Genomic DNA, 25,337 nt, shown 5'->3' with positions numbered 1-25,337 from the left:
TAGTCAAAACATCAAGGATCAAAATATCAAGAAAGCAAATACAAAAAGGTAAATATCGATTTGCTATTCTTAACTCCACGTCTATGTGCCTTGAAGATATATACATATCTTCAAGGTACATAGATGTGAATGTAAGTATAGTAAAACTTGGTATATCTATAGAAACGTACTTTCACAATATTTTTGTCTTCTACATCCTTGACATGATATTTGGGCTCAACAATTTGTCCAAACATTATAATAGCAAAGGTAGAGTTCTATAGTCTTGCATTGACTGTTTTTTAATTATTGTTTTATTTATTAATCATCTTGCACTTATTTTAGTTTTTTTTACTTCAATAATGACACTTCCTGTGGTACCATCATGATCAAAGGTCATGGGATATCAGATACCATGATGTTATCAGACTGTAAATATCATGTGAGAGCACTTCCTCAGATGTAATCACAGGTATGTACAGGTCACATGATATCACCTTCCACACAAGGGTATTTTCTGTAGAATCGATCCGTATGCAATCTTTAATCCAATTTTGAATTAAACTTTAATGTCACTAACATCTGTCGCAAGCTTAGACCGAAGCTATCTCAGAGATCCAGATGCACAATCTGTGCTCATCTTCACTGTCCATTGGTCTTCCAACCCAGATCCACATAATTTCAGAGGACCTTATCCCCTCAGCTGCAAGCCCTGCATTCTGACACAGCATCACAACAAAATCACTTGACTGTTCAATTGAAAAAAATGTCAAAAAATAATTTCCTCCGATGCACTTAAAGATTCCTGAGGCAATTCATGTTCACTGTTTTGCATGCTAGCAAGCATTAACATATATGCATGATGAAAAAAGGAATTTAATTGGGGCGGATCCTGCCAGTGCCCACCACCGGCAGCAGTTAATATCTTTACGAGTGCTTGTATTCATATCTGTAACTTTACGATCAAAAGCACTGATTTCTTTCTCAACAATGTGTGCAAGAACCCTTAAGATGATCCATTTCGGTGATGCACTCCCTGCTACATTTCATGTTTTACATCATGTTGAATGGCATATAAGCCCCTATTTCCTATGAGTATTTTCTTTGGTAAGTTGTGTTTCTATAGTTTTGTTCTTCCTGCAACATGAGTTTTTTATAATGCACACTGCACACTGGGTCACATCTGTGAGTCTGGGTGAGTTCAAGAAGTGAATGAGTGTTCATGACTGGCCAGAACTGAGAGCTTTGAAAGCAGTGTGAGTTTCTGAAAGTGCAAATTATAAATTGTCCTGGTATAGGGCCTGATTTAGATCTTGGTGGAGGTGAATACTCCATCACAAACATGGCGGTTATCCCATCCGCCGTATTACCATCCCATTATATCCTGTGTAGATCGTAATACAGCACGCAGGATATCCGTCACATTTGTGACGGAGTATTCACCCCGCCAGGATCTAAAGCAGGCCCTAAATGTTTATCCAATCCATTGGCTCTCCGCAGAGTGCTGAGAGCAAAGGTTATATATGTGCCCATTGTAATTGTGATTCTTTGGTCAGGTGTAAAAAAGAAGGTAAACTTCTGCCGAATTTAAACTGAGTCAAGTGACAAGAAACAATAATGTACATGTGTATGTGTTTGTGTGAGGGGACGATGAAGCAGAGGAAAGCAAAAGAAGTATATGCAGAATGAGAGAATGAAAGTGCAGCAAGGCAGAGGAGGGAGGTGGAGTGTGAGTAGGGCCGGCATGAAGGCAGCATGAGCGGCGCAGAGACGCCAGGCGCTGACTTTGGTGGGGCCCTGCATTTAGAAATAACTTATGGGTTTACAAGCACCTGCTGCACAGTTTCCTAGGTGTCCAGCAAATTTAAGGCAACAATAAAAATGGCAATATAACTCTGGTGATTAATGTTCCTGCTGGAGAGAGATTGAAGTTTTGTCAAGTGGCAGTTTGACTCATCATAAAGTAGCAGAGATAGAACATGTACTACACACATCACAGAGCTGTATTTTATATGGATAGATCAGTGGGTTACTGCTTTTGTCACAGGGATTCAATTGTTACTTGGAGTTCATAAGTTACAATATCAATAAAGCACAGTGACTTATGAGCTGTCACCAAAGAGCTGCATGCAAACTGCATAATGTAGGTTAGGACATTTTCTTTTCCCCCAGTATTTCATTATCTATTCCTACAGCTGAGAGGGTTTGTTTGGGCAGACATACTTTATTAGTAGTAAAAACCAACCCCAACTAGCGCTTTAAAACAAATCAAATGTATGTGAGAGAGGCTATGGAGAGATGAGGGGCATTGTTGGAGGGTGGTAGTGATGGAATGCTTGGAGAAGGTGGTCATGGGGGATGCCAAAACACAAGGGCCACCAGCGCTAAAGTTGGCCCCGAGTGTGAGATATGGATGAAAAGTGATGTGAAATGAAGAAAAGCAATTTTTTCTCATGTACCTGACACTGCATAAAAATTGGTGCCACCCAATGTGGAGCCATTAAACCTGACTGTTTATAGGTGTATGTGTTAATTGGTATGTGATGTATTTATATTTGGCTGTACTAACAAAAACACAGATATTGGTACCAAATACTAGTCAGGTTGCACGGTGTGTCAAGCAGAGGATTTTAGTTCATGCCTTAAGCCATGCCCATAACTACATAAGTGCCACACCTTGTGAAAGATTCCTGTAACACTTCTTTTTTCACGACCATCTTAGAGACCCCCCACTTTTTGCATTTGAATTAAAGCACAGGATAACATATATAGTAGCGTAGGAACAACTCACGTGAGGATCTAAGATTTGCATTTCTTCTGTGTAGTTATAGATAAACAAAAAATGGCAAACTCAAGAGAAATACTGTTTAGCATAGTGTAATAAGACTTGGTCATAAACAATCCATAAAATCCCTTCACATTTTAGCTCATTGTCCAATAATGCACCCAAAGGGTATAGATAGAATGGGGTGAAATGTGTTTTCATAGGGAAGATATGTATAGTCCTAAGGGAATTAATTCTTATTTTATATGAAAGAAGACAAACACAGTTAATGTATTCACTTTCTGCTCAATAAACAGTGGAGCCTGAGAGCCAGGTATTGTGCACCTATTCATAAATTTCAGAATGTGCACTTTAGCCCTGCTACATTTGGAAATAAAGCCCACTTAAAAATTCAAAAAATGAATTATTCTATATATCAGGATAGTTTCAGGGCCCACTTTTTGTAACAACATTTAATGTATTACTTCTATTCTGCTCATTCAAGCCCTTGTGATGCTAAACAGTACTGAGTTATATGTCAAACCTTCTGAAAAGACTCTGATGCAGCCACAAACTCAAGCTGCCATGTGTTCACCAGCTAAATAGTACCAAAAGACAACTAGAAAAAGCCTTGATAAAGCCATTTCTTTTTTCTAAGTATTCTAAATATTTTGACTTGCACCGTTTGATGTGAAGCTCAGTGCCTAAGCAGTTCGTTACTCCAACCTTGAAAACACATGCTAAGGGTGACTCAGTGGATGTTTGGTGGACTAGTGCATAATTTTAAAGTGAGACTGTAAGATATTGGGTTATTAGGTGAGAGAGGTGAGAGCCTTACTCAAGTACTAAACACAACCCTTGCGGGGTGAATGACAAAAGTCAGTAAATAAACATGTGCTTAACTTCCTGGTAGCTTGGCACAAAAGCAGCTAGACCTAACTTAGAGGCAATGTGTAGCATATTTATGCAGCATTGACACCATATTAAAGTGAAAACACAACACAATAAATATCCCAAAACAACTTTGACAAATATAGAAAAATTTAATAAATAGAATGACACCAAAATGACAAAAATCTAATAAGTAGAACCAGGGTTATGAGTTTTAAAAGTTTTAGATTGAAGAAATGCCTAAAAGCATAACCTACAACTCATGATCATCTGGTTGAACTAGACTGGGGAAAAGGCACAACTTCAGGCTGACAGTGATGGAGCCTGGGTCCAATACAGGGATCAGGTTCAGTCTACTGAAGAGTTTACCTTCTCACGTCCAAGTGACAAGCTGCAAGTGGAGTTTTGTGTTGTCTGTGCCACATAGAGATCATTGTTGGCCCGAGGACCAGGTCAAGCATTGTGGATGGTCACTGTTCTGGTGCGAAGAGTAGGTCATTGCTGAAGCTTTGTGTTGGCAGTCGGTGGTACTGCCGCTGCTGGCAGATGCAAAGAGCACATATCGCTGGAGATGTGTTAGTGGTCATCACTGATGAATGTTGTTGCTGTGAGGAGTCCATTTACAGTCACTAAGAGCCAAAAACGTCTGTATTTTCACCTGGAGTCAGGAAGAGTACACTCTGATTCGAGCAAAGGGTCTACGACGTGAGGGGCACGTCTTAGGGAGCAGGATTCCCTCCAACAGAGGCCAGCAACGGGGCTGAGGCAGGTCCACTTGGTGCTGTTCAGCTGGGCAGTTGCAGGGAGGCCTCTGGAAGCTTGTTAGGTCCCTGTAAGTTAAATAGAAGGTCCTGTGGATGCACTTCTGCGGAACCCGGTTTCAAGGCAAGAAGGCCCAATCTTCTTTCTTCATACAGCAGAGCAGTTCCTCGTCTGAATCTTCCACATGTAGAGGAGTGTTCTGAAGGTGCTTTTCTTATACTCAGGACCAGCCTGTGGGTGGGAGACACCCTCTTTGTCAAACATTTGGATTTGACTCCAAACGATGTAGGTTAACAAAAGGGCACACAGTCCTAGGAGTGAGCTGCATTTGTCAGTGGCCGGGCAGACAGCCCTTATTGTTCAGGAATATGGTGGGCCCAGGTGGGGCTGAGGTCAACTCCCCAGACCACCTGCACAGGAGAGGATCACCGTACCCCACACCCAAGACCCTTTTTCCTTTTATCTAGAATAAATACACAACACACCACAGAAGAGCCATTCACAGTAATGTGAACCTTGACACTGGCAGAATGGCACATTTGGTATAGGCAGAAAAATGCCTAATTTTTAAAAGTGTCATTTTCAGAAGAGTAACTTAAAATCTGACTTTGCCATTAAAGAGGATTTTGAATACAATTAAAATGATTGGATGGCTCATTTTAGGGGTAATAAGGTATCCCAGAGAGATAGCCTTATCCATTGAAAAACAACTTTAGGAGTTTTTCACTATCAGAAAATGTAAAACCAAAACACAGGTATCCACCTTTTTTAAATACCATGCACCCTGCCCGTTGAGCCTTTACAGCATACTACAGCAGTGATTTCTAAGTATTCAAAAGGCCTGGCAAAAGGTTTGTTTTGCCTGGTCAAAATGGCAATTTGGAAACTTCACTACAGGCTGCAGTGGCAGGCCTGAGATATGTTTTACAGTGCTGCTTTAGTGGGTGGTACAATGAGTGTTGCAGACCACTAGTTGCATTATATTTGGAGGCTTTGGGCATGTGTAGTACCATTTACTAGGGACTTATAAGTAGATTAAATGTCTCAATTAGGGCTAAGCCACTTTTAGGATGTTTAAAGGAGAAAGAACAAGCACTTTACCATTGGTTAGCAGTGCAGAGTCCCAATTCCAAAACAACTAGTTTAGCAAACAAATAGGGGGGGAGGCAAAAATTCTGGAGGAATATCGTACCAAGGACATTAGGTCTAGCAGACATATACACATATCACTACAAATTCTAGTTTTAGTTGCTAGATATTTGTATGCATAAATATGTTCCCCTTCATCACTGGTGTTCTTGCTACATACAGTGCAGCATACAGTAAAAATCAAAGTGCTGCCATGAGAATATTCACCATTCCATTGTTTGAAATCTCACTTGCCTTATCCCTCTTTGCCTCTTTATATGTGTGCACATCTCTGGCTAGACATTTACATGTGACCCTGCAGAGAAAGATAAATTGAACAGGACAATGTACTGGAGAAGAACAGAGACGGAAAGAGGAGAGCATAACAAGAGAAGTAGTAGAGGGAGAAGGCTAAAGAGGCAGAGATGACATAGAAAGTTAGGAGAGGGTAAATGGTGGAAGGTGAAATTAAGTATGGAGCAAAAATAGGAAGTGGAGAGATATATGAAAGAGAAGTGAGGTTAATACAGAGGTAGAGTTGTGAGAAAGAAGAGACAGTGAGTGTTAGACCTGTAAGCCTTAGATTGATTTTCTCCCAAACATTTTGCCTTCGCCATATTTTACTGATCTCATTTTTGTTGGCATTAGGATTCTGTACACATTACCATTGATAAACCGTGCTAAAATGTGTGTGCTCACTCCTTAAAACATTGCAATATTGGTTTGACTAGTTTATTTGTAATTCCCCAGCATTATATATGCCCTATGCCTGTGAATTCAATTCTACTAGTGGGCCTGCAGCACAGATTATGCCTCTCACTTATGCAGCTCTTTTAAACACGTCTCCAGCCTGCCATTGCAGCCTATGTGTGCAGTTGTAAACTGCCATTTTGACCTGACAAAATAAGCCCAGGCCTAAACCTTCCTTTTTAATACATATAAGTCACCTCACCCCTATGGTAGGCCCTAAACGGCCCACAGGGCATGGTGCAATGTATTTAAAAAGTAGGACATGAAGTATCTTTAAGTTAATTCTAAAATTTATTTTTCACTATTGCAAGGCTTACCTCTCACATAGGATGACATTGGAGAGACTTTAGTACATTTAATAAGCTGTAATTTCCAAATAGGAGCAGAACAATGTTCATGTTTGGTGTCTTCAGAATTATAATGAAAACTCCTCTTATGTAGTGAATTACAATTTTAAATTACAATTTTGAAAATGGTGCTTTCAGAAATCTGGCATTTTCCTGCCTTAGCCATTTAGTGCCTGTAGCCTGTCTCTTGGTCACATGGCTGGCTGTAGTTGGCAGTTGGGCTTTGTGTATTCCTCCTAGACAGCCACATACAAAAGGAAGCTTAGGTGGGCCTGGATGGGCCATCACTGGTAGGATGGGAAGACAGAGCTGAGCACAGGCTTACTTAAACTTGAATAGGCCATGCCTGTCTTCACACCAAGGATTGCATACCCCCTTTAAGTAACATGGAGCCAGGGGAGGTGACGCAGGAAACCTCTAGAACCCTTTCTCACTGCAAATGAGGCTCCAGATGTAAATATTGGACCTCAGACACCAACTCTTCAGTACACTTCTAGACTTGTGGAAGACCCTGAAGGAATTCTGCCTGCTGTGCTGACCTGCTGCCCTTTTGCCTTGTTTAGAAGGACTGGGTCTGTAACCTTAATCCAGGACCACCAGAGTGACTCCAAGGGCTAGTCTCTTGCAACCAGCACCTGGACTCTAACTGTGAGTCCTACCCTGTCAGGTGATGCCACCTCAGTCCTTGACCCTTGGAAGTGGGCCTGAAGATGCTCTGTGCATCCAGGAGAACCAATGCATCACCTCTACTGCACGGTGCAACCCTGAGCAGAATTGCTGAGCAGAATTGGAGTTGCCTCTGCTGCAAGGATTCCGCATCAGCATTGTATCCCACATCAGAACCACCACTGCATGATGCATTATCTACGCAGGCCCTCACATCACAAATCTCTCATGGCAGACAGCCTCAATGACAACACAATACTTTGCATTGCAGTTTCTTTGCAACCAGCTGGTGTGCTACGCATCCTGGACTCAGGACTCTTCATCGCAAGCTTCCCATGTGGACTGTCTCTTTGATGCTAATGCAGGACCCCACATCACAGCCTTCCAGCTGCCTGGAACCAATGCATCGCCTCAGCTGCATGATGCATCCTCAACTGGAGGAACTTGGAACACTAGGCAACCAGGTTTCAAGGTACTCTTGTTCAGCTGGCCGAACTTGGTCCTTGTAGCCAGCCCGTGGTCCATCGCGGTTCGCCTGAACTTTTGACTTTGTCAAGATTCGGCACTACCAGATACACACAGTTGGTGCTTTGTGTGTTTCGGTGCTGTTTTCACTTAAATCCTAAAAAGTGTATCTCCCTGGATTTTTTTTGTTTTGGTCTTGTTTCATTTATTAAAATGTACTCAATTTTTCTAATTGATGTAGGATTCCATTTGTGGTGTGTTGTCACTTTATTACTGTGTGATGTGTTGCACAAATACTTAACACATCGCCTCTGAGTTAAGCCTGACTGCTCTGTGACAAGCTGCCTGAGGACTGAGCACAGGTTAATTTAGGGATTGCTTGCCTGACAAGGATTGTGGTTCCTGTTTGAGTAGAGTTTCACCCCCTCAATCAGTAATCCAATTTCTTACAGTGAGATAGAGACCTCAATAAACACGACGGTATAGAAAGATATTTTGGTGGTTGTATGATGGATTTATGCATTCCTGCACCATGCCTGCCTTAAGAACGCAGTCACAACAGCAACCACGTCTTTACCAAGCATGCCTTTACAGCAAATGTCATTGTAAAATCATGTTTGGTAAAGGAACATGTATTAAATTGTCCCCCACCCTGCCCCCTTATGCCTGATAATATAGAATTCAGGGTAATAACCCATAACCCAGGTACCCAGGTATAAACAGTATCAGACTCAAATGGTCCCAAAGGAGAAGTGTAGCCTTTGACTTCCACAGCCACTATTTTATTTTAGAACCCCTTTAACAAGGAAATTCTTCAGACATTAAATGCAGTTTAAGTTTTGTATTCCAAAAAACAATTTCAAAACCAAAATATAATAATATCAAATATTCTCCTATACAGTCACAGCGCAGTGCAAGGTGATGAGGTGAAAAAAGTGCACTGGTGGTATATATACATACATATACATGAGGCTGAAAGAGATGGTGTGATATTGTATGGGATGTCTGTACATCAGATATCCCTATCCACATTAAAAATTAAAAAACAGTCCACATTTATGAGTTCTCTTGATGTTTTGACCCCAATAACAGATTATATTGTTACTCGTCTCTTTCCAATGGGGCTTTAACCTTGATCTGTGGCTGAGCATGGTTGTTTTGGTACCCGACTCGTTTAAATTCAACTTCACAGTCTTTGATTTGTACTAGATAGTTTGATGTATTCATGAGAAGCCTTTATAACCGAGATAATCCATGGAGAGAAGAGGAGTGCAACAATATACCCTTTGGTGTCTCCTCAATAAAAATAAAATAGCTGCCCTTACACCTGATACCATACTCTGCAATCCACCCCGCCCCAGCCCTTAAAACTGCCCCTTCCACCATCTGCCCTGAGGCCTACATTATCCAGCCCATAGCAACAAAGTAAACCTGCCCTGCTCTTAAATCTACCCAACCCCGCCCTAAAACCCTATAATCTACCCTGCCCTGTCGTAACAACTACCCAAACCCCTTGGCCCCACCCTGAATCCTAAAACCTACCCATTCTGGCCTAAAAACTACACTGAACCCTTCGCCCAGAACCCTAAAACCTACCCCACCCAGTTCTGAAAATTATCCCAAACTCCCACCCCCGCACTGAACACTAAAACCTACCCCGCCCTGCCCTAAAAGTGACCCCAACCCCTGCCCTAAATCCTAAAACCTACCCAGTCCAGTCCTAAAAATTACCCCGACTCCTCACCCCCACCCAAAACCCTAAAAATTACCCTGCCCTGTGCTGAAGACTACCCCGAACACCCACCCACCCGGCCCTAAAAACTATCCCCCCGTCCTAAAAACTACCATGACCCCCCCACCCTGAACCCTAAAATCGACCCCACCATGTCCTAAAAACTACCCGTCCCCACCAGCCCTGGCATGTACCCTAAAACCCATCCCGCCCTGTCCTAAAAACTACCTTGACTCCCCACCCTCAACCCTAAAACCTACCCTGCCCTGTCCTAAAAACTACCCTGAACCCTAAAACCTACCCTGCCTTGTCCTAAAAACTACCTGGACCCCCACACCCTTTCCCTGAACCTTAAAACCTACCTCACCCTGAGCTAAAAACTACCCCGACCCCCTACCCTGAACCCTAAAACCTACCCCACCCTGTCCTAAAAACTACCCCAACCCCCCGCCCACTCCCTGAACCCTGAAACCTACCCCGCCCTGTCCTAAAAACTACCCCGCCCCCCACCCCTGCCCCAAACACTAAGACCTACCCCACCCTGTCCTAAAAACTACCCAGACCCCCTGACCTGCCCTGAACCCTAAACCCTACCCTGCTCTAAAAACTACCCTGACTCCACCACCCTGAACCCTAAAACCTATCCTGCCCTGTCCTAAAAAGTACCTGATTCCCTCGCCCTCAACCCTAAAACCTATCTCGGGTTGTCCTAAAACCCCTCCACCAACCCCAGTCCCACTTACCCAGCCTCCACATTCCTCTCCCAGCTGTTCCCACTGTGTACGTACACCACGCATATGCATGGTGCCTTAACCAGCCATTTGACTGGTTCAGGCACATGCGTGGTTCAGGCAAGCGTGGAAATGCTTGCATGGTTATGGCCTGCGTGGTTACGTCTGCATAGTAGGCCATTTCCCTATTTAGGTGGAAGGGGTGAGTTAAAATGTAGCAGGAAGTCTAGAGAGAGAGACGTGTTTCTCTGTGTGTGTGAAAGAGACAGCAAGAGAAAGAGAGTGAGAGAGAAAAAGAGGGAGGAGGGTTGATAGAGATAGCAAAAAATGAATAAGACATTTAAGGAGGTGATGAATAGGAATAGCGGTAGAATGAGAGAAGGTGCAGAGATGAGGTAGTGAACTAATGGTGATGTAAATTAAGAGGTTTTGTGGACAGAGAGAGTTATTGTGTAGAGGAAGATTATTTGTAACAGATGTAAGGTACAGAGAGGAATGAAGTGGGCGAGAGGGAGCACTGCGGTAGAGGAAGGGCTGAGAGAGAGCTATAGAGAGGTGTGGTAGTAGATACATGTAGAGAGAGATAAAGAGGTGAGGCAAATATACCACTATGGGTGTATGAGAAGTGAGGTAGATGGAGGACAGATATAGGAAGCTCATATGGAAAAATAGCAGTGACGAACAAAGGGAGGGTTGAGGTATGAGAGTTGAGGAATAGAGGAGGGATTAAGAGTGTTAGAATCATGAAAAAGCAGTAGAGAAAGAGAAAGCTGAGTGAGGTGTAATCGGTACATTAAGAGAGAGGTGAGATAGACAAAAGAGTTCTGAGATTGAGAGAGAGAGAAAATGTAGGAAAATAAAGCTGTAGAGAAAGGGAGAGAGAGTGGCTAAGAGAGATGGGTGAGGGTAAATCAGAAGAGGTGAGGGGAAGCATGACACAGAAATGACACAGAACAATTGTTTCCCAATGTAATTGTCACCAACTGCCTGCGAGTTTGAGGTTAATACTGGGCAGCCTATGCTTGCACACAAAGGGTCAAGTTTATCAAGATTTTGAGACAGTGTAAAGTCACCACAAACTGACATAAAGATGTGCAAAGTGTTAATTTTGGATTTTGTGTCCTGGAAGATGCCTAAAAGTAATGCACATTAACTCTATGCACTGCTATTCATTACTTTGCATTAAGGGGGTTTCCCATGGGTGTACTTGGGCGCTTCCATGCTAATTCACATTTTTTGGAAGAAAAATAAAAAATATGCTTCCTTGAGGGCTCCTTGAGGCATGTGTAAAGTATGAGAATTTTATTATCACCCAATATACTGTGTCTGTGCTTCACGCTATAGCACACAAACAAAGTGGAAGTGTTTTATAGTGTTTTATTCTGGAAGGCTAATGTTCCACAAAAAGACTCTGCTATTCTCATTCACACTCACCTTCGCACTATACTGCAGAGGTGTGTATGTGGCACAAGGCAAGGCAGTGTGCTTTAGCGCCTGGGAAGAGAAGCAGTGCCATATCTTAGTGGGTACAGTGCTGTTCTGCTCTCTCTCCCTTTCACACAACATACAGCAACAACTTTATAAATAATAAATGGCCCAATACGCAGGATGTTATGTGAAATTCCCTAAAATTACACTTTTAGGCCAGGTAGTGCAATTATCCATCATTCAAGGCAAAATGTTGGTGTGAGGGCACATGAACAGCATAAACAACCAATGTGAAAGGCTGCTCTTTATGGCATTTGAGGTTTATGCAGATTGTTTATTGCTTGAAATGCTTCAAGTTCAATAAGTGCAAGGATGCAATTGGCACCATAGCATAGCGTGAAATACTGGTTTTGTATTTCCACAATTGCGTGTAATTTTTCTGATTTGTCTAATTATGCAAATGCAACTTACACTATTGTTACACACCTGTGGTGTAAACACTACTATTCCCTAACAGTTAATAGAGCGGGGACCCACAAGTTTGGCGGGACAGGGGAGCCACTGATATACGACGGTGCTCCTGTCTGCTAAACTTTAAAGACCCAGATATATGTAGTGAATAACATTGCAGACTCCATCTTAGAGTTGAATGTAAATTTATTGATAGCAGTCTACTTCAGCGTGATTCCCTTTAGCCATCCAGGAAACAACTGACTTGGTATGGTATCTTCACACCAGGGATAAATAACAGAACACTTCAAAGTGAGGAAAATCAACTTATTGCCTTAAAGGCATAACATATCTCCCTTATTTCTTTACAAAGCATGAATAAAGACCTTAAAAGTGGAATTCAAATAAAAAATATAGCAAAATAACAGAAAATGCAACACTAGATTGAGCAAATGCAAAAGTAAAATCTGAGGAGGAGTATCAATCATAGACATAATCCTCTAAATACACAGGAGGTCTGTAATGTCTCAGTGTTGGGTTCATCCCTACCGCTTACTCTCCTGTTAGATGTTCCCTTCTGTAGTGAATCCTATCTTGTTTTAATGGGAAACAGGAGTTAGCTTAGCCTTCTGGCTTGCAGGCCTGTGACCCCGTCACCCAGTGGCTTTTACCCTACTTAGCTTGCTCTGTTTTAGCACAATTATTTAATTATATCCTTCCAAGATGGCTGCATTGTTTTTAGTTTCCCGCTATCAGTGCCACTCTGCTAAGGCGTCACTATCAGCATCAGAGATAGATAAGATATAGGTTTTCACAATAGGTCCTTTCCCCCTTTTTGCTTTGAGGAATTGATTATGTAATTGCCGCCCCAAGCATGTCCTGTTATCTATTGTTTGGGAACAGATCTATGTCAAGGGTCCGAGCAGATCTGTATAAATGCACCTTACATAGACAGATAGTCAGAGGGGTTCCAACCAGATGCCATCGCTGCTATCGATGCTGCACGTCGTCTTCACGCTGACCCAGTCTTCATGTCCTCACGGTGTCTGAGCTTGAGACCTCATTCCAAGGTAACAAGGGTTGGGGGTTCTTCTCATGGACATGGCATTGGCAGATTAGGTTTATCACACCTAGCTCTCTTTAGGCTAGGGGTTAGGTTCATCATTTTAGGTTATTAGGACATATATCACATCTCATGTCATTTTATGTTATTGCAAGATGATGGGGGTCATTGTACTAATGACTCTCATTTTCACAACTCTGTTTCTTGCACTGTTTATTATCCTAATCATTGCAGCCCTTGCAATTTCTTGTTAATAAAACCTATTAAAAACGTCACTGGATCTCTATCATTGCCTGTGTTTGACTGAGATATATTGTTCGTGTGAGAAAGGGGTAATATCAGTGTAATCACGACACTCCCTGACATGTCGCACTCTTGAGTCCATGCGTAAAGGCTGCCACAAATCACCTTTTACTGTTTGGTTTTTTTTTTGTGAGGTGCTGCTTGTGAGCCGGAAGAGCTGGGACAACAGTTGCACTGTGTTGTAGGAATGGCATAGTCGCCTGCAAACATAAGTACTGTCATGCTTCAATTCTTGCCTTGGTCAAGCTTCAATTCTTCCTCTTCTGCCACATTTGTTCTTTCTAATACTACCTTTACATTCACCACCATTATGGTAAAGGGCCAACCTTGCTTCTGCATCTTTATCAACACAACACCAGTCTACAGGCAAAAGGCATGCCAACCGGGAATATAGTGAGTATTGTATTGAAATTCTCTGACAAAGACTTACATTTACACAAGGAAACCTGCATTCAATAGTCTGTCTAAAATCTGTTTAGAGCTTGATTGTGTTCCTGCACTGTTTCATCAAAATATGTATTGCATCCTGAAAATAAATTATGCTGAATAGCCCTCGAAAACCTCAGACATTATGCACAGGTAAACACGTGCCATGGTTGGCAACCCAAACAGCATCGTTATAAATGTAAATGTTCCTTCTATAATGGGGAATTCCATCAGATCTTTAAGGTCTTCATGTAAACAAATATGATAGTATGGATTCTTCAAATTTAGTTTTGGCAAGGATTTTTGCCCAGACAGCAGCAAAACCAGTTCATTAATGTTGAGTAAGTGGAAATTGTCAGTGACAATATTTTGATTTACATTCCTTATGTCTACACAAAATCTTAAGTGACTATCTGCCTTTTAAGTTATTACTACAGGCTACACCCACCTCAAGACTTCTACTGATTGGATTTTCCTTTCCTGACTATTTCATCCAGCGTCTTTTTGGTTTCTTCCCTGGCTGCTACTGGAACTGTTGCATTCTGTGCTTCATTGAGACAGCTCCAGGCTTAACAACTATTTTATGCACATATCCTTGACCTAGTCTTCCCTGAACGCACTCATCGCTCCTCTGAGTATATCATCAGTGCTCATCTCATTTCATCCACCACTATTTCTTGGTGGGAAGCTCTCAAATTGATGACAATATGAATTCATATTGAAGCATCAAACCAAAATACTGGTAGCCCTTCCGTTGCAATATAAACTTTGCCCTCAAATACTTTAGTAATGAACTTTATAGTGGGAAGGAAGTACTGTAATATCTCATTTTCTTTTCCCCTGATTTCCACTGGAGAGCTGTGCTTTGGAGATAATAACACATCAGGCCTTTCTCTCACAGTCAAACTTGAGGGGACAGTGGTGTACATTGACCAGAATCACAATATAAGCTCAATATTGTCCCCTTGAACCTGAAAGGTTGCTTTTGGTCTAAACTTCGTCCCCTTGTGCCCTTCATCCTGACCAAAACTTAAAATGCAATCAGATGCTTTACCGTTATCCAACTCCGCCATGACAGCTACTCTCAATCTGTTATTTTCTCTGCACAAACATGAGAAATGGACTCTTGTACTCCTTGTTAATTGTGCTGGTGCTGGTATCTCAACAATTCTATCTCCGGGGCCAACAGCTCATCAGTTTCTTAACAAGAAATCCCTGCTTAGATCGGGATGATGAATCTTTTTTTGTCATTGACGGACATAAGAAAGGAGATATTTATTCAAATATGGTCATTTCAGATAATTATTATGTCTATTTTAGTCAATGATGTGATTGGAGGTTGTCAGGAATCCGCAGAGTGCCTCCTGCATAATCTGTCAGCATTCTCAAGGGTCAGAGTTTAATCATGTCCTTATTTAGGTTTCCCCTGCGTTTGCCAAGCATTGACTTTTATGCCATATTTACTGTATGTTTACTCTTGCATTTGCCAATGCTTGTTTGTGTTGGAAGCAATGCTTATTTGTTTTTTCCTGGAGTTAGCTTGCTGTGTAAGCCACATATTTATGAAGGTGCACAGTTTTGTTGTGTGGCTCGTTGCTAGGAAACCTTCCAGGTTGCTCCTTCAACCCGTGGTCTTTTAGATGTTCTCCTGATTAGCTATAAATAGCCAAGCTGAGCGTATCTCTGCGCTTGGCTTTTTTCCCAGTTCCAGCTCCAGAGTCGGATCATCTCCAGCATTGGCAGCCTGTCTGATCTTCAATGACCTTGCAAACTCTTTACACCTGACACCATCTGCGTTTGAACTTTAAAGCTAAGTGAAGCATTTTTACTCAGGGGCATTTTGCTTTTAAACGCTCTACTCTTTGATTTTCTACTAGCAAAGCACGCTTTCTCTGGGGCTTTTCAAAGTGGTTGTGTATATTCAACTTTGAATGATTCAGAACATGTATGGAACTTGCTACTGAACGGACTTAGTGAATCATTGTAATTTTGATTTAGGTATCTTGGATCTTCACTGAGGTGCAACGAGACCTCCAAACCATCTGTTTCTTTTCTGTTATAGTTATACTTATTATTTCTGATGTATGTTGGAATGTGTAGTGAATCTAAATCAGTGCACTCTGCAATAGTTGGGCAGTTCTTTTAATATTGGTATGATAATATTTGATGAAGAGTACAGGCAGCACAACAGACTATATTGGTGCTTTTAGTAAAGAACACTGAAAGTGCAAGAACTGCCCTGACAACATAAGAATCAGAAGCAGAAAATGGATTTTCATTGGCAACATAGAAACCTAGAGCCACTTCCAGTCATAGATACAGGGAAGAGAGAGCAATTCTTCAGTGAGTTTAAAGGTGAATGTGCATGTATTTATTTATCTGGTTGTATGTTACTAAATTTGATGTCATCAATTGATTGTTCATGTCACTCCTACACATTTTCTTCCACCTCTCACTCAGAACTTACTCCCACGGTGACACTGACATGAACGACCTGCACTCCCAATGATATTGGGCACCCGGCTGGACCTGGCGGCATGTCAAAGCAGTGTTTGTCTCTTTCTCTTCCAATCACCCTTGCCTTTTGTGACACCTGCCAGGACTCCTGTGTCACCAGTAATGCTGAGAGGTGTACTAGGAGGTCGGGGCATCTCATCACCCCTGCAGACATCCTGCTTTTCAGGTGAGTGGCCGCACCTTGACAGAGGTGAATTAAAGGATTTTATTTTTAAATCTCATTAGTCATTGATCTGTATTTGTCATCAGATATCAATCATTTAGGCTTAAAACATCAATGATATTTTAATTCATTAAAAGGTAAATATTAATTTCAATAAAAAATGCAGTCAATAACACCATGCAACAAGCATGTTCCATAAAGAGACTCCTTATTATATATTATAAATTAATATGCATTAGGGAAAAATAAAAAGGTTCCAGTTCAGATTCTCATTAAAAGTTTCCGATGAGAGAAATCAAAGCATAAGCATGAAGCTTTTGCACAAGAAGCTGGAAAGTATTCTCAGCTACATTAACAACAAATCATTCGAGAACATGCCTCTCGTGAAGAAAAGCATAAACACTCAAATAATGAACCTCCAATTGGGGGAAGGAGTCCTAGGATCTGTCTCTGTGTACGCTTTCACGAACAAATTAAAAATATATTGCCCTTCCTACCCTTGTGTGCTTGATAGCACAGTTTTTTCTTTTAAAAAGCAAAAGCTATTAAGTAGTTGTCAAACATTTTGTAAGAAATGTGATTATTTGTTGCAGGAGGTAAGAACCCACTTCAAAGAACAATCACAATTCTTGTCAGAAGTCAGTCACTAAATAAAACTTGTAGTCCGGCACAAAGCAGTCAGGCTTACCTTGGAGGCAATATGTAAAGCATTTATGCAGTACTCAAATAGTAATTATGTGAAAACACAACACTGGAAGAATCCCAAACCAAATTTGAAAAATAAAGTAATTGTTAAAATCTAAAATGATACCAAAATGACCAACATTCAGTCATTAAAAGAGTTATGTTTTTAACGTTTTAGGTAACAATAGTGCCAAGCGAGAAGCACCTACTGCGGGTATCTGGTCTCAATGGACAAGAACAAAGTCACAAGTTCAGGCTAATTGTGATGGTGCGCAGGCTAGGTACCAGACCAGATTTGAACTGGGAGTTGTACATTCTGCCCTTGGAGTGGGGGCTGCACAGAGCTGCAATGCAGGACTGTGGTTTGGGTCCATGAAGCTGCTGCTCAGGAGGTGCATAGTGCTGTGATGCAGGGCACTGTGTTGGGTCAGTTGAATCCGCCTATCAAGAGCTGTGCAGTGTTGCGATGTGAGGTTCATTGTGCCTCTGCTTTGGGTCTGTTGAAGCTGTCAATCAGGAACAGGGAGGTGCTGCAGGGCTCTGCTCTACATTGTGTTGCATCGTATATGGTGATAGCTTCAGTTAGGCATGGAGAACTGCACTTTGACTTCAGCCAAGGATCTAGGACTTTGAGGACAGCACTTGGAGGGGGTGGGTAGGACTCCCACAGAGGCCAGCAAAGTGGACTAGGTCAGGTCTAGTTGGGACTGGTCAGCTGCAAAGTAGGAAAGGGATCTGGAAGTTTGTTGTGTCCCCGTAGCTCAAATAAGAGGTCAGCCAACTGACCCTTGCAGTCCTTTTTGGGTTCCTTGGATCAAGACAAGCAAATCCAATCTTTCTTCTACAGGTAGCAGGCCAGTCCTTCTTCTGATTCTTCTCAGTTTCAGGAGAGTTCTGTAGTCAGATTCTGAAGGTGCTACTTTTATACTCAGTGCCAGTCAGTGAGTTGTGGTCATCTCTTTGTCTAACCCTAACACTGGTTCTGGTCAGTTCTTCTCTTTTTTTTGGATGTGTTGCCAGTCTGTCTAGTGAAACAGAAGGTAGGCAGGCCCAGGTGTGAAGTGCATTTGCCAGTGACAGGGTAGGCGTTCTCTGAAGTCAGGAAGGTGGTTGAGTACAGTCCTTAGGCTATTCTTTGAAGTTCAGAAACAGGTGGGTACAGCCCCCCAGATCAGTTCACTCAGGAGAGGAACACTACACCTAGGTCCTTTGTCCACTGCCTGTAAGGAATAAACATCACACCACAGAAGAACCATTAATAGTCATGTGACCCTTGACACTTATAGAAAGGCAAATTTACTTTAGACAATAAAATGCTAACTTTCTGATAGTTGCAATTCCAAAATATTAATCTGAAATCCCACTTTACCATAAAACAGGATTTTCAATTATGCTTAAAATGATTAGACAAAGTATCTCTCTAACTGGTCCCAAACTAAACTTATCACTTATAAATTGTAATAAGGTAATAATTTAAAGTAGTATTAGTCTAAGGACAGCTAGCCTTACTGCTGTGAAAAACAGCTTTGGGGGGGGTTTCACTGTCAGGAAATGAAAAACATGAAATATACATCTTAGTTTTAAAATGCAGCCACCCTGCTTTATGTTCTGTTAGGGCCTACTTTAGGAGTGACTTATAAGTATTAAAAAGGATGGTTTAGGCCTGGCAAATGTTTATTTTACCAGGTCAAAATGGCAGTTTAACACTCCATACAAAGGCTGCAGGGCTAGGCCTAAGACATGTTTTGCAGGGCTACTATAGTGGGTGGCAAAATGAGTGTTACAGCCCACTTGTAACATTTGGGGTCATATGTACAAGCCCTGTGCACCGCCATAGCGCTGCCATAGTGCAATTTTTCTGATGCTTAGGCAGCGATTAGGTGGCCTTTCCACTGCACCAGAGTTACAAAGTGGCACAATGCATGCATTGTGCCACTTTGCAATTCCTTGCGCCACATTATGCCTGAGCCAGCCATAATGTATGCAAGGGGGGCATTCTGATGCAGGGAGGCCCGAACAAATGCCACAGTGAAGTTTACTAGACTTCACTGCACCATTTTTTCTGGCATTTTTACTGCCTGCTCAAGGCAGGTGTTAAAATGACGCACCCACTAAAATCAACGGGCCTCCCTGTGCTTTGCTGCACTAGCGTCAAAATTTGTGACGCTAGTGCAGCAAAACGCCACAACGGCATCAAAAATTCTGACACTGTTGTTGTAGCAACCGCCATGGTGCTCAGTATTATAAATACGACGTAACCATGGTGTTGTTAGGTGGGGCAAGGGCGATGCAAGAGATATGCCCCTTAATTAGCATGCTCTGAGTACATTTAATACCATATACTGGGGACTTATCAGTAAATTAAATACTTGTATCAGGTGTATACCAATTTTACCATGTTTGTAAGCGAGAGCACAAGCACTTTACTACTGATTAGCAGGACTAAAGAGTGTAGAGCGCTAAAGCCAACAAAAATGGGTTCAGCAAAAATAGAGTTGTAAAGGAAAGAATCTGGGGAAATACTATGCAAAGGATGGACATTTCTAACATATCAATCCAGTCCTCCCATTGAATGGGTGGAGGATCTTGCTGTGCCAGGGATGGAGGAAGAGCAATAACAGAAGAGTATTACCTAGTGGCAGTATTCACTGTTAGTATTGTAGAACCATCTAATACAAAGTTAAATACAGTATGCATTGTAGAGAATTACCTCTTTTTTGTAAACCAAAGCCCTTTATTGTTTATGCTTTATGGTGCCTTCCTCTAACATTTTAGGTGATTTCATTGGGTGGGTCTCGTAACAGGAGACTCTAGGGGCAATAAAGCATGGAGAGAGGAAAGACATCCTTGTTTCAGAGAATTGTTTACTATTTGTTTATGTGAGTACACTGCATCTGTATTAATTGAGCATCAAGAGAAACAGTGAAAGTTGTTGTTTAAGGGTCTGCTGTAGCTGCCTGTGGTCCCCGGCACTGGGCCTCAAGAGCGCGTCTCACTTTAATCCGCACTGCACTGTAAAGTGGAAGAGTGTACTTCCGCCAGTCTCTGGAGCACATCTTACTTCTAACAGAGTTCGCAGGAACACAGTGTACTCTCCCTCAGAGCATCAGAGACACTTGGAACACAGCAGGGGAGGCTTGAGTACACAATAACGATAATTTGGCAGCTGAGACAGTAAATTTTAATCCTGTCTCAGCAGCAGTCATCAGACAAAGTACACTCCTAATCCTTAATGAAGTAAGGACTAATGTGTGTGGAGGTCACACACAAAGAGACAATGATGTAAACAAATTATCATTGGCTTCCATTAGTTTAACCCAACCGAAGTAACCTCTAGGTCAGAGGAACTAATTATCCTGGTAAAATAAATATGGTCTATGGCGTTGAAACAAAGATTTTACTGAATAGTCACTTATCTAAGAATGGTGTGATGATGTGATGAGATGTCCACTAGAGAGCAGAAAACCAATAGAGTAAATGTAGCCAAGAAGGTTCATGAATCACTTCGCAGGCTGCATGGCTGGCAGCTCATCCCCATATTGCAGTGAATAATGCTGCAGACTCCAGGGAAATGTGGAATGTAGATTTATCTGTAGCAACCTGCTTGAGTGTGATTCTCTTCAGCCACCCAGGAAACAATTGACTTGGCATGGAACCTTCACCTCAGGAATAAACATCAGAACACTGTTGAGTGAGGCAATTCAACTTCATTCCATGGAGGCATAACAACTTACTAATGCTTTGTATCAAGTTTGCGTTACCTTTGTAACACAAATATGATGCAAAGTGTTGTGGTGGAATTTACAATCCAATGCAAATCGCAATGTGGAGTGTAAACCTGCACAATATATTGATATGGCGTCAATGGGCTGGTCCATAGATGGTGCACAAACATTCCCTTGAAGCTACCCATGTGTTTTGAAGCAAAGCCCTATCTACAAAAAACTGTAGACAGGAATTTGCATCAAAATCCGGTGCCTCCTCCCTGAGGCAGGCATAACAAGCAGAAAAGTGTTAATTTCTCTTTGTTTTTTTTCTCACTTTGCATGTGTGCTGTATTGTGCAGCACACGTACAAAGGGGACAACAAGATAAAGCATAGTTTTTGTACTGGAAGGGACCCCTTCAAGCACCAAAACTATGCTTCCTGCAATGCAGACGCCCTTGCTCTATGGTGCAAAAGTGTCTGTGAGGATGCATGGTAACCAAAAGTACGCCAGCATAGGGATAGAGCAAAACAGTATCATGTCTTAGTTTACTATGACGCTGATCTACTCTCTCCCATTTGCGCAATGCAACACAGCAACTTTAGTTGCTGCTCTGTGTTGCTTGATTTCTGTGTAATTGTGGACCTAAATGAGATTATAAGTCATAATATAGGGTTGTTAGCAAACCATGAGTCTACCTAGCCCAGATCCTTGTCAAGAAGTCTAACTGCTAAAGACTACAGGGTGGGGTCACCAGTGCTGGACCTCACCAACTTCACGGCACAACATGCGTTTTCATTGAGATGCATCATGTATTCAAAATTAGGGACTTTAGGGAACAGGGTCCTATAAGCGGTGCCAAGAGGAAAAACTGTAAAGGAACCTCAGATTAAAAAGCAAGAATGGAGGAGAGCATGTGCTGGAGAGCAACAAGACAGCCCCTGCTATTTGAGCCCCAGTCATTCCTGGAGCTGCCGGACAGTTTTCCGCCGCTTCACCCCCTCATTGCAACAAGTATGTGGCAGACTCTGAGCAGCAGGGGCGTGGTGTGGTAAGTTTCCAGACCTTTTCATGGTCTCATTCAACATTGACCCACGCCATTTTATGCAGATTATTCCAGCTGCCTTGGGAGCGTGCTGTGGCATACTTCCTACACCATCTGTCGGAGGGAAAATAGACTTCTTTATATTTTCACAATGTATTGACCTTCACTCCAGAACGGTTTTACACATTTAGCAGTGCAATATTTGAGGCATTTATTTATATATGCTCGCATTCATTTCTGGATTATTTCTCATTGTCATTCCTCACTGGAAATGTATTTGCAGCACATGTATTCATTTTCCTCGCTTGTTCTTATTGGTGCTCTTTATTTTTCTCATCTGAATAACACGATCAAATATTATCCTGCATTTTGCCTTCACCATTCATCATGGACCCTCCGGTACCATCCACATCTAAGCATTTTAATTGCCTATCCCCTTCTCTGCTCCTAGGAAAGAACTATTTGGAAATATCAACATGAAGGCACAAAATGACCCACTTTTTCCCTCTAAGACTCCTTTGCCTCTCACTTTAGGTGACCTTATGGATGAAATCAGGAACGTGAAACTTTTTGTCATGGAAACAGATGTTACTCTTCAGAGGCTAGAGGAGACGTGGTCCAATCTGGACTGTAGAGTATCTGATATTGAACAACTGATTAGTGATACTCAAGATGATATGGCATGTGTGGATCTCATGTCTAAGGACATTTTCTAACTTAATAAACATTCAGTAGACTTGGAAAATCACAATTGGTGCAACAACCTCAGAACCTACGACTTACCTAGAGACCTTGAGGGATTGGATATGATTACCTTCTCTTAATATACTATTCCAAAACGTGTGGATCTAAAGGATTGCTCTACCCTCAGCATTCAAAGAGAACACCTCATTGGCTCACCATCCAAATGCATGGCTGTCTGCCTACAAGGTGTAGTTGCCTTTTTTCTGCAATACTCAGATCTAATCAGAGTGCTCTCAGCCTCTAAACTATACAAACAATGTGGTCTGGCCTCAGGGTTTTCATCATCCAGGAAGTAGCTCCCTCAATGGCTCTCAGACAGAAGGAACTCCTGGATCTGCGCCCAGCCCTGTTATCTTTGAATGCATGCTATGGTCTTATACATTCTTGCCTCTTTAAAGTTACATACAAGAGCAATCCCATATTTTTGAAGACCCAGAAGACTTGAAAAAATGCATTCATTTGAATAAAGGAGAGGAAATGAATCTTGGCACCAATTTCCCTCTCTGCAAGTCCTCGCACTAGCTCCCCTCGCTGCAGTTAAACAGGTCTCCTGACCCTCCTCTGTGTGCCATTGCTGTATCCTCTGTTGTTGTGCAGCAAGCCAGCACACTGTGCCGCTCGCTTCTTGACATTTTTCTCATTGCTACCACTTCCTGTCACCCAACTCTGCTCCCTCCTACCAGAACCAACTTAATGGAAGCCGCAGTACAACCCCATTGAGCAGGTCCTTGCACCAGCTCCCCTTGCTTCAGTCCAGCAGGTCCCCCGGGCCCCTCTTTGTATGACATTACTGCTCATTTCACTTTCCACCACTTGCTGCACCTGCCCCTTCTGCACCCTTCACTGCTTTTTTGCACTATTGTTCTGTGTGTGTTCTGCTCAGCATAGCCTTTGTTCTTGTTAAACATAGTGTCTATGTCAGCCCACTGTTCCTGTCAAGCTGAGCCCTTAACATTGTATTCTGCTTTGTTGTTTCTTTTGCCATTTACAAGTTTAATTTGACTTGTATTTGAGTTGTTTTGATTACTGTATCCTCATTTGCTGTGCCGTTAGCCTGCTTGCTTCCCTCTATTTTTCTCACTGCTCCCGCTTCCTGCCACCCAGCACCCCGCCCTCCTTCCAGGACCTAGTTAATGGAGGCGGTTGTGTGCAGCAGCCAAAGGTATGCCAAAGGCAAGCCACTCTGTACCCTTCCATGCCTGGATCAAATCCAGCACCAGGAACCCTGGCCCTCTAGTCACCCAGAGATACACCACTGCAGTTTTCTGAGAGCTGAATGCCAGATGCAGCTCCAATAACTGCTGCATCGCATCTCCTCTATCAACAGTAGGACCTTTCACCTGCCTCTGCTGTTTCTTTGCCTGCAACTCAGGACCTCCCGCCACCACAAAAAGCTGCATCACATCCACCTCGCTGACCTCAACCACCCCAGAACTACTGCAAAGCCTCTTGCTCAATGTCTGATCCCTCTGCAAACACAACACCATCACCACCCTCTCCCCGACATGATTTTTATCACAGAGACTTATCTCACCCCCTCTTCCACCACTACATCACCATTACAACACCCAATGGCTACAAGATGACACACTGGGATCACACCAACAAACATGGAGGAGGCATCGCCATCATACACAAAGAAATAATCCGCTGCACCATCACCGGAGATGACATCACATCAATCCTGGAACTTCCCAACTTCCAATTCCACACCGATGGCAGAACGACCATCAGAGGCACCCTCGACTACAGACCCCTCAGGACCATTCTGTGGCTTCTGCAATGCCATCCCCCAACTTCATTGCCCCACTAGCTATTGATTTCAAGCACTACATCTTCCTCTGTGGCCTCAACTTCTATCTAAATAATCTCAAAGACACTAAGGGGCATATTTATACTTTTGGATACAAAACTGCACTAACAAAGTTTTGCATCGAAAATCTTAGCACCGGCTTGCGCCATTCCTGAGTGCCAGCCGGGTGCCATATTTATGGAATGGTGCAAGCCGGTGCAAAGGGTGAGCTAGGGTAAAAAAAAATGACGGTAGCCGGGTGGGGCTGGCGGTATGGGAGAAGGGGGTTTTGCACCAACAAATTACTTTAGGCTGGTTAGAGACAAAGAAAATGCCTCTAAAGAGCCTAGCATCATTTTCTGACGCAAAACCATCCATAACACATGCCCACCACTCCAATGGCCAGCACGGGGAACAGTGTCCCCTGGGCATGGGCATTTCACCCTCAGCCATGCAGGGGGCCCCAAGTTGGGCCCCAATGGCACTTAATTTTTTTTTTTAATGACTTACCTATACTTACCCTACTTACCTGGGTTGGGGTCCCCCATCCTCTGGTGTCCCTCTGGTGTAGGTTGGGGTGTCCCTGGGGCTTGAGGGGGGCACCTGTGGACCCATTCCATGGTGTTTAACCATGGAATGGGTCCACAGGTCTCTTAACAGCTGGTCTGACCCATGCGCTAAATATTGGAGTAAAACAAGCTATGCACCATTATTTAGCCCCTCCTCCCACCCTTGCGTCATTTTAGCATGGAGGGGAAAGTATAGGGATATGGGGTTAGCACCAATTTTAGATGGGAACAC

At 42.6% G+C, this 25,337-nt stretch overlaps 1 protein-coding gene across 2 annotated transcripts in view; it reads right to left on the bottom strand.

Moving 5' to 3' along the window:
* Positions 1-25,337, bottom strand: part of PTCHD4 (patched domain containing 4) — a 333,586-nt gene that overhangs the window by 257,531 nt on the left and 50,718 nt on the right. The gene's annotated exons all lie outside the window — the stretch shown is intronic.

The sequence above is a fragment of the Pleurodeles waltl genome, chromosome 5 (genome assembly GCF_031143425.1).
Source record: "Pleurodeles waltl isolate 20211129_DDA chromosome 5, aPleWal1.hap1.20221129, whole genome shotgun sequence".
Taxonomy (NCBI): Eukaryota; Metazoa; Chordata; class Amphibia; order Caudata; family Salamandridae; genus Pleurodeles; species Pleurodeles waltl.
This window is presented reverse-complemented; position numbering and strand designations above follow the sequence as displayed.